Source organism: Danio rerio, chromosome 14, assembly GCF_049306965.1.
Source record: "Danio rerio strain Tuebingen ecotype United States chromosome 14, GRCz12tu, whole genome shotgun sequence".
Taxonomy (NCBI): Eukaryota; Metazoa; Chordata; class Actinopteri; order Cypriniformes; family Danionidae; genus Danio; species Danio rerio.
The window spans coordinates 47,149,467-47,157,219 of record NC_133189.1 but is presented as its reverse complement, the minus strand read 5'-3'; the positions used below and the strand labels follow the sequence as shown (position 1 = coordinate 47,157,219).

The 7,753-nt window shown below is 35.4% G+C and overlaps 1 long non-coding RNA gene across 1 annotated transcript; it reads left to right on the top strand.

The window, feature by feature from the left end:
- Positions 1 to 2,768: 2,768 nt before the first annotated feature.
- LOC141377582 (uncharacterized) lies at positions 2,769 to 6,812 on the top strand. Its single transcript, XR_012389953.1, has 5 exons — positions 2,769 to 2,819; positions 3,102 to 3,182; positions 3,541 to 3,604; positions 3,883 to 4,010; positions 4,958 to 6,812. It is a non-coding gene; the product is annotated as an uncharacterized lncRNA (long non-coding RNA).
- Positions 6,813 to 7,753: the final 941 nt, after the last annotated feature.

Here is a 7,753-nt window from a genome sequence, read left to right as displayed (position 1 = left end):
AAAACCCATTCTTACACCTCGATATAAAGGTAAATAAAACAGTTGTCATGCCAACTTTCTGCTATTAACAGAAGCTCACAAGGCTGCACTGCTTGTGAAAGATCTTAATACTTGACATGGCATCTAAAAATGGTCAAACAAGTCCATACAGCTTGTGTTTACATTGAAAAACAATTGAAAAGTAGCACATTGGAGGGAAAAAAAAACATTCTGTGTGAAAACCCCCTTACTTTCTGAAAAAAAGTATACATATGTATGATTTAAAATAATATGTAATTGATTTATTTTCCTCTCAAAGTGTGTGTCTGTGTAAGACAGAGCAGGCTTGCCCCCTAAACCAATGTCTGAAACTCTGAAATGTAGGATAGGCTTATTAAACAACTAAACTGTCCTGCAGTCGGAAGAAATCTACCCGTGGTGTTTGGGTCACTGACCGTGTGTGAAAGCTTGTAGCGTTTCTTTGTTCCTGTCAGAATCCTGACGTTTCAGCAGCAAAACAATGAAGTGTGTACTGTACTGTTCTGCACTTTTACAGGTCTCCCAGAATTCAAGGATCACACTGTCTGCAGTTTAGTTTAGCAGTGGAGAGTTGTTCTGTTTCTTTCTGTTGTTAACTATCTGTCATTCCCTCTCTAGGTTTTTATAAAGTTTGACCGATTCACGATTAAGATTTAGATTTTTTTTTTGTGTGTAACTAGTCAACTTAAAGCATTACAACAACATGACTGAAGTAACATTCTCATTATAAGTAACTTGAAAAAAACATCTGGTTAAGGAACATTGTGTTTTTAATGGCCATGCCATACATAGATTGGTCAACAAGGTGTAAATAAATGTAAAACAAATTCACAAGTTAATATCGTTGCAGAAGATTTAAATAGTAAATATTGCAGTTGCAGAAATACAAGGGTATTTTTTCCAAGTTTTGCTGAGCCTAGGAAAAATTGGCTGTCAGCTCGGTTTTGACTTTGTCTTCTGATTGAATGACAGGTTGTAATGCTGCTGCCTTTTTCTTAAAAACATACAGTGGAAGTAAAGGACTGAACATGGAAACTGTAAAGCCTAATTTAACCCAATGCGCGAAGTTGTGGATGTATAGCAGAAGCAAATAAAAGCACCAGATGTGTGTCTAATATAAAATAATATATTTATTCTATTTTTATTTTTTCCCCCTTTTAAATATCGATCATTTGATGCACTTTGCACCACTCTCTGTATTATGCTGCCTGACTGCATGTCTGGGTTTCAACTAGGTCCTCTAAATTACGTCAAGGGGGCGGGTACTTTCATTTTCACTGCTACAGGCCCTCACCTCTGCTCGTGTTCAAACCAAGCTAAGATCAGCGCGGTTCGAACTACAAGATCGGTGCGGTTTTTCACATGGGCAGGTTTTTACGTCCTTTATACATGTTGAGAGATCGAGTTTATTGACTTTGTAACACCACCTCTATGCATGCAAGATGTTACACTGTGGGAGTTCACAGAATTTTTTATTTCACACATACTGAAATTAAAATAAACTTCACAAGCCTGTTTTTTCCCCCTTTTTCTTCTTGTTTAATTTCTCTACATGTGTATATATTGTAAACACAAACAAAAGTAATCAATATCCAAAACCAAGCAGTCCTTGAATGTAAACAGTCTGTGTAAATGATATAGATGGTTGGGTGAATGTTGCGTAGATGGATTTGAGTGCGATACAATAATATCCACTTCCTCACACTGGGAAAATGGTAGTACGATGAGGAATTTAAGAGTCACTGACTGTCATTCCAAGTGTACACATATTTACTCGCCAATGAGGAGCATAAAGAATGTTGAAACCAAATCATTGCAGTCCATTGAAAGCACCAACAATCACCTCATCTGAAAATCTCTTGGACAACAGGTCCTGTCTACATAAGAAATAAACATGGGGCAAATCACAATTAAATATTGAAAATACTTTTCAAACTTAAAACTTTTTCAATACTCACATTTGAGCAGCAACAATAATGTTCTCAAAACAATCAGAACCGGAGTGGGTCGGTAGCCTAAGTTTACCATGTGGTTCCCTCTACCAAACATTCCAGCTCTATGGTGAGCTGGAATATATCCAGTTCTCACTCCCCTCTAGTACAACCTAGTGGCCTGTAGTAATGTTGCATCCAATGCTTCTCACATCACAATAAACTAAAACAACAATTAAAGCATGTAACGTTTGTTAGTTACAACTTGATAAGGGAATATGTCTTGACAATCCACACAGACGTGACTTACTAAAGCGTGAAGTCACGTAGGATTTTACTTGCTGCAGTAGTCTGAATGTAAATCCCCTCATCAAACAGTGCTGGAGTCGCATGAGAGTGGAACACAGCGTGTTTGATGCAAGGGTATTAACAAAAGAAAAATACACAACTGAAGACACTTAAATGCTTGTATTTGTTGTATTTGCACCAGCTCTGCGATGCATGCCCACAACTTCATGCATTGGGTTAAATTAGGCTTTCCAGTCTCTGTTTTCAGTCCGTCACTACCATGATTGAAACCCATACAGGCAGTCAAGCAGGTCGCACACCAGAACGCCACAACACGGCGTGCACATGACAATTTAAAGTATCACACAGCAGACGAGCACATTCGCATGATATTTTACATGAAACTAAAGATGCCGCTCTGTGGTGCTGCTGAAATATGAACTGCGCGGCGCGTCACAGAGGGGCGCTACTGGTGTGCGACCTGCTTCATACAGAGAGTGAACCAAAGCGCATTGGTGCAATTAGAATGTATCCCAGCCGGCACACGACCGACCTTCAACGTTGAAATATGGTTGAAATAAGGTCAGTTGTGTTTTGAACGTTGAAATAATGTTGATAGAACGTTTAATGTTGAATGGTTGAAAAACAGCCTGCATATGACAAGGCTTCAACGTTGAAATGTGGTTGAAAATATGTCAGTTGTTGCTTTAATGTTGAAACAATGTTGAATGATAAATGGTTGAAAAAAGTTACAGAAATCGTTGTACAAATCAACGTTGACATTTTTTTATCATGATTTGTATGTTGAATTTACGTCATGGCTTCACCCAACATTCAACATGTTTGGTTACCATGGTATTGGAGGACTCCGCGCACGCGGCCACGCGCAGCGCTTCACTTCACTTAATTACGAACACCTGACCTGCAGTGCAGCAGAATTCAGAGGTAAGCGTGTTTTTAGATGCTTTAACGTTTTATTTACCCCCCGATTTTGTCAGTGTATCTTAAACGTGACTTTTGAGGTGTAGTGTTTCGAATTTTGAAGCATTTAAAACTTTCCAGTTTGTTTTTAGTCTTGTTTGCGCTCCGGTGACGCGCAGCTAACCTCGAGGTAATGTCACATGTTTAACGTTAGTCTAAATGAGCGTTTTTATGGCAAATTCAAAGCGATAAACTCCAAACGCAGTTTAAAGTTACTGAGCAACGTTATAAAACAATATCCATTTTATACGCTGTATTATTAGTGTTATTATTACAAAGTGAACTGCTGTCGTTTCACTGTTGTTGTTGTTTTTGCTTTTAGACATGTAACTTACTCCAGAGACGCACTAACTTGCACAGCATTGAATGGAAAAGGCTTTGTCCATGTAAGTTTACTTTACCTTTAACTATCTGTTAAATCTTCTTGGTGCTTTGGTTGGTGATATTCTCTTTCTAATCTGTTTGTTTATTGATTGTTAGGCTATGTTGTGATATTATATTGTTATATTGATATTATTATTGTGAAATCATGTTGTGATGTTATACTATGTGACAGTATTTGGGAACAAATATGTATTTAGTGAGAAATTAATGCTTAAATTATACTTTGTATAGTAGCAGATAAAAGGTGTAATGGGTTTTAACTTTCTGAGCTTTCTGGAAGGACCAGTTGAGGTGCATCAAGAACACGCAGATAGCCTAAACCTGTGTCAGCCTGGACAGACTGCAGTTCTGCTACTCCATGCCAAGGCTTTTGTATGGATGTCTTGACTGCTACTGTGTTCTCTAAAGGTATTACTGGAGCAAAACAACAGCACCCGTTACAGTGAAATTTGTATTCAAAAAAATAGTGATACATGTGTAGCAGGTCCAGTACATGTAATGTCATTGAGAAGTTGTTTTATTAAATGTCATTAAAACAAATAAATAAACATGCTATTTAAATAAATCTAAATATTAAAAACTTGAGGATTAAGATGACAAATGAAATGCATCATCTGTCTTGCGAAAAGGGTCTACTTAAGAGTTCTGGTGTTTTCCAACTGAAAGGGATAGTTCACCCAAGAATGAAAATTTTCTCACATTTTACTCCCCAAATGGTTTAAAACCATTATGAGTTTATTTTGTTGAACACAAAAGAGGCTACTCTAAAAAAAAAAAATAAAAACCTGTAAACATTGACCTCCATAGTAGAAAAAAATACTATAGAAGTCAATGGTTAAATAGATTTGCAGCTTTCTTCAAAATATCTTCTTTTATGTTCAATGTGGTCAGTAAATGACGACAGAATACAAATTTTTAACTATCCCTTTTATTCTCTGTCCTATATGCAGACTTTTACAGAAGTGCTACTCCTTCTAGAGTTTTTCTCAACCATGTCTAAAAAGCTTCAAACAGCTTTTACAGTACATGTAATGTTTACAACAACTTGTAATTATTAGATGTGTTGAATGTTTCATGATTCTTTACTGCAGCCTTGGTTAAAAAAAAATTTTTCGAGAATCTGAAATTTGAATTCTGGAAATGCTGGCACCGGTGGTGGCGAAGGGCTTCCTGACGACATCACACCTAATTCTTCACTTCTCTTAGTTAGGAATATTCAGATGGATGAGTCAAAATTATTGAGTGTGGCGATATTATAGGACAAATTTGGATTCAATAAAAATAAATATTTGAATTTCACTTTGTATAATAGCTGATACCAACTTAGTTGTAACCTCGTATTTCATTTATTGCAGGTTTTCTGGAAGCTCCATTTGAGGGCATCAAGGACATACTGATGGCCTAAACCAGTGTCAGCCTAGACAGACAGACATCTATTGCAGTTCTGCTACACAAGACCAGACTCTCTGCTTTTGTATGGATGTCTGACTAGTACAGTGTTCTCTAAAGGTGTAACTGGAGCAAAACAACAGCACCCGTTACAGTGAAATTTGTGTTCATAAAAGATAGTGATATATCAGGTATAGTAACAGGTCCAGTACATTTGTCATAAAGGTTAAATCACAGTAAGTACTGTAAAAATAACTTGTTTGCCTCTGCCACAACAGGTCATGGTGTGTGCATACTGCTCGTAGTAAACACACACGCTGATCTGATGCGGGAGAGATATATGCAAACACATTTGTATTTACTGTTTTGTTTTGCCTCACTAAAGTGTTGTTGGAGCTTGGTATGTTCACAGTTGAAATCACTGAAGTCACATGGAACGTTTTGACAATGTGTTTTGTGCCTTATCTTGACAATGACCATCTTGGGACCATTGCTGTCTGTAGAGGATGAGGCATTTAATCTAAAATATTTTAGTTTGTGTTCTGAAGATTAACAAGTCTCTGGTATGACACAAGTAATTAATAACAGAACCTATATGAACACTTAATGTGACATGTAATAGTGAAATAGTGGTCCTACATTCACAAATGTGAGCCATTATTATAAGACCCCTGTGAACATGCAATTTTTATGATACTAATAATAATAATGGAATAACAAATTGCTTTTACTGTTGTGTTTGTAAGAGAGAATCAAACCATATATTCTACACATTTTCTTGATGATTTACTGAAATATTTGTCTATGTTCCACTGTCACAGGTGCTCAGTTTTGCTGCAGTAATGCTAAACACAATAGATGTACTTTATACAAAAAAAAAACTACTAAATATTTAGCATGCAGACCTGCAAAGTGAAGGAGTAATGTCAGGTTTAGATTATAGCATGAGTTTTCACTATTGTGAAAGTGAAGCCATTCATTTACAATGAATTGGAATAGCAAACCTCATTATTGATTTTGTAGGAAACTCACCTGGTGTTTGAGAAATAAATATGTATTTAACTGCTAGACTGATATAGATGTTTTAGTGTTTTACACTTGATTCTTTGTCCCCAGTGCCATCTTTTACCTCAAGTGTTTCTCTCAACCTATAAAACCTCAAACAGATGTAATGTATTTCACTTGTGATTCTTAGTTGTGAGTGATGTTTTTTAATTTATTTTTTTACTGCAGCCACTTTAAAAATGGGTATTTTGTAAACTTTGTAAACGGAATTGTATTTTGCAGACTGTGATGGTTGAAGCGTAGTTTAGTTACTTAGTTTAATTTAGTTAGTATCTGTCTTTCTGAAGACGGTAACACTTTACAATAAGGTTGTATTAGTAAGTGTTAATGTATTTACTAACATGAACAGAACAATGAAGCATCTTTCATATAAAAAAGTACAGTTCATGTCAGCTCAGTGCATTAATGTTAACAAGCATACATTTTGATTTTAATAGCATCGGGACATATTTCAATTAATTAAATGATTAATAAATGCTGTACAAGTATTTGTTCTTTGTTCATGTTAGTAAACATTAACTTTAATTCATGAAACCTAATTAAAAAGTGACTATTTAATTGTATGCCTTTTTTCTGTATTTGAGTGTACAGCATGTATAGTAACCTGCATGGTTTTAATGAACTATGTATGCTGTAAATGTTGCTGTATATTTAGAATAAATGAAATAATGAGGTGTGTATTAAATAAATTGATACACAGACTAAGTTGTGTATTTGTGTCGTGTATTTTTTATTAGTAAAAAATTGTTTGCTATATTTATGGACTTTGCGTTGTATGTAATTTCTATTTGACTTGCGTTGAAATGTATGACGGTGAAACAACGTCACGGTATCAACGTTGATCCAATTTGCAAAATCGAAAGGTAATTCAACCTTCATTCAACGTCTACAAAACGACCACAATTCACCCATGAAGAAGGTAAGAGTGAAACAACGTTGTGATTTCAACGGTGAATCACCGGTGGTGGTCCGACGGTGAAACAACGTCACTATATAAACGTTGATCCAATTTGCAAAATCGAAAGGTAATTCAACGTTGATCCAACCATAGACCTGACGTTGATTCAACGTTGAATCACCGTTGAAATGCCGGCTGGGATCTAAAATTTTTATTTGAAAAAATTGCGATATCTCGATCTAATATGAAATAAAATAATCTTAAAACGAATTAATCGAAAAAATCGCTCAGCCCTAATATATATATATATATATATATATATATATATATATATATATATATATATATATATATATATATATATATATATAAATATATATATATATATAAATGTTTTGCTACTTTAACCATATAACTTTTTTACTAACTAAACTGACATATAAATTAGATGCTTTTCTAGTTGTGTTAACAACAAAAATGTCAATTGAAAAAAAAAAACAACAACAACGTTTCAAAAACAACACTTCCATTGTCTCTGTTGCGTCAAATTCCAAAAAAAAAGAAAAAAAAAAAAGAAAGTAATTTATTATTTTCTTTTGGAGATTGAAGTGGGTCAAACAAACAGGATGCTGAAAACACTGGCATGCCTTATCTTGATTGAATGCGTCTGCGTCGCCCACTGCCTCTGACCCTTGGCTGGTTGGATTACCATAATCCATAATCTAGTGCTTGAATTGAGTTGGGCTGTGGGTCGCGTCCGTTCGGTGTGTGTCTCTGAGCGCAGGGCACTCTGATGATT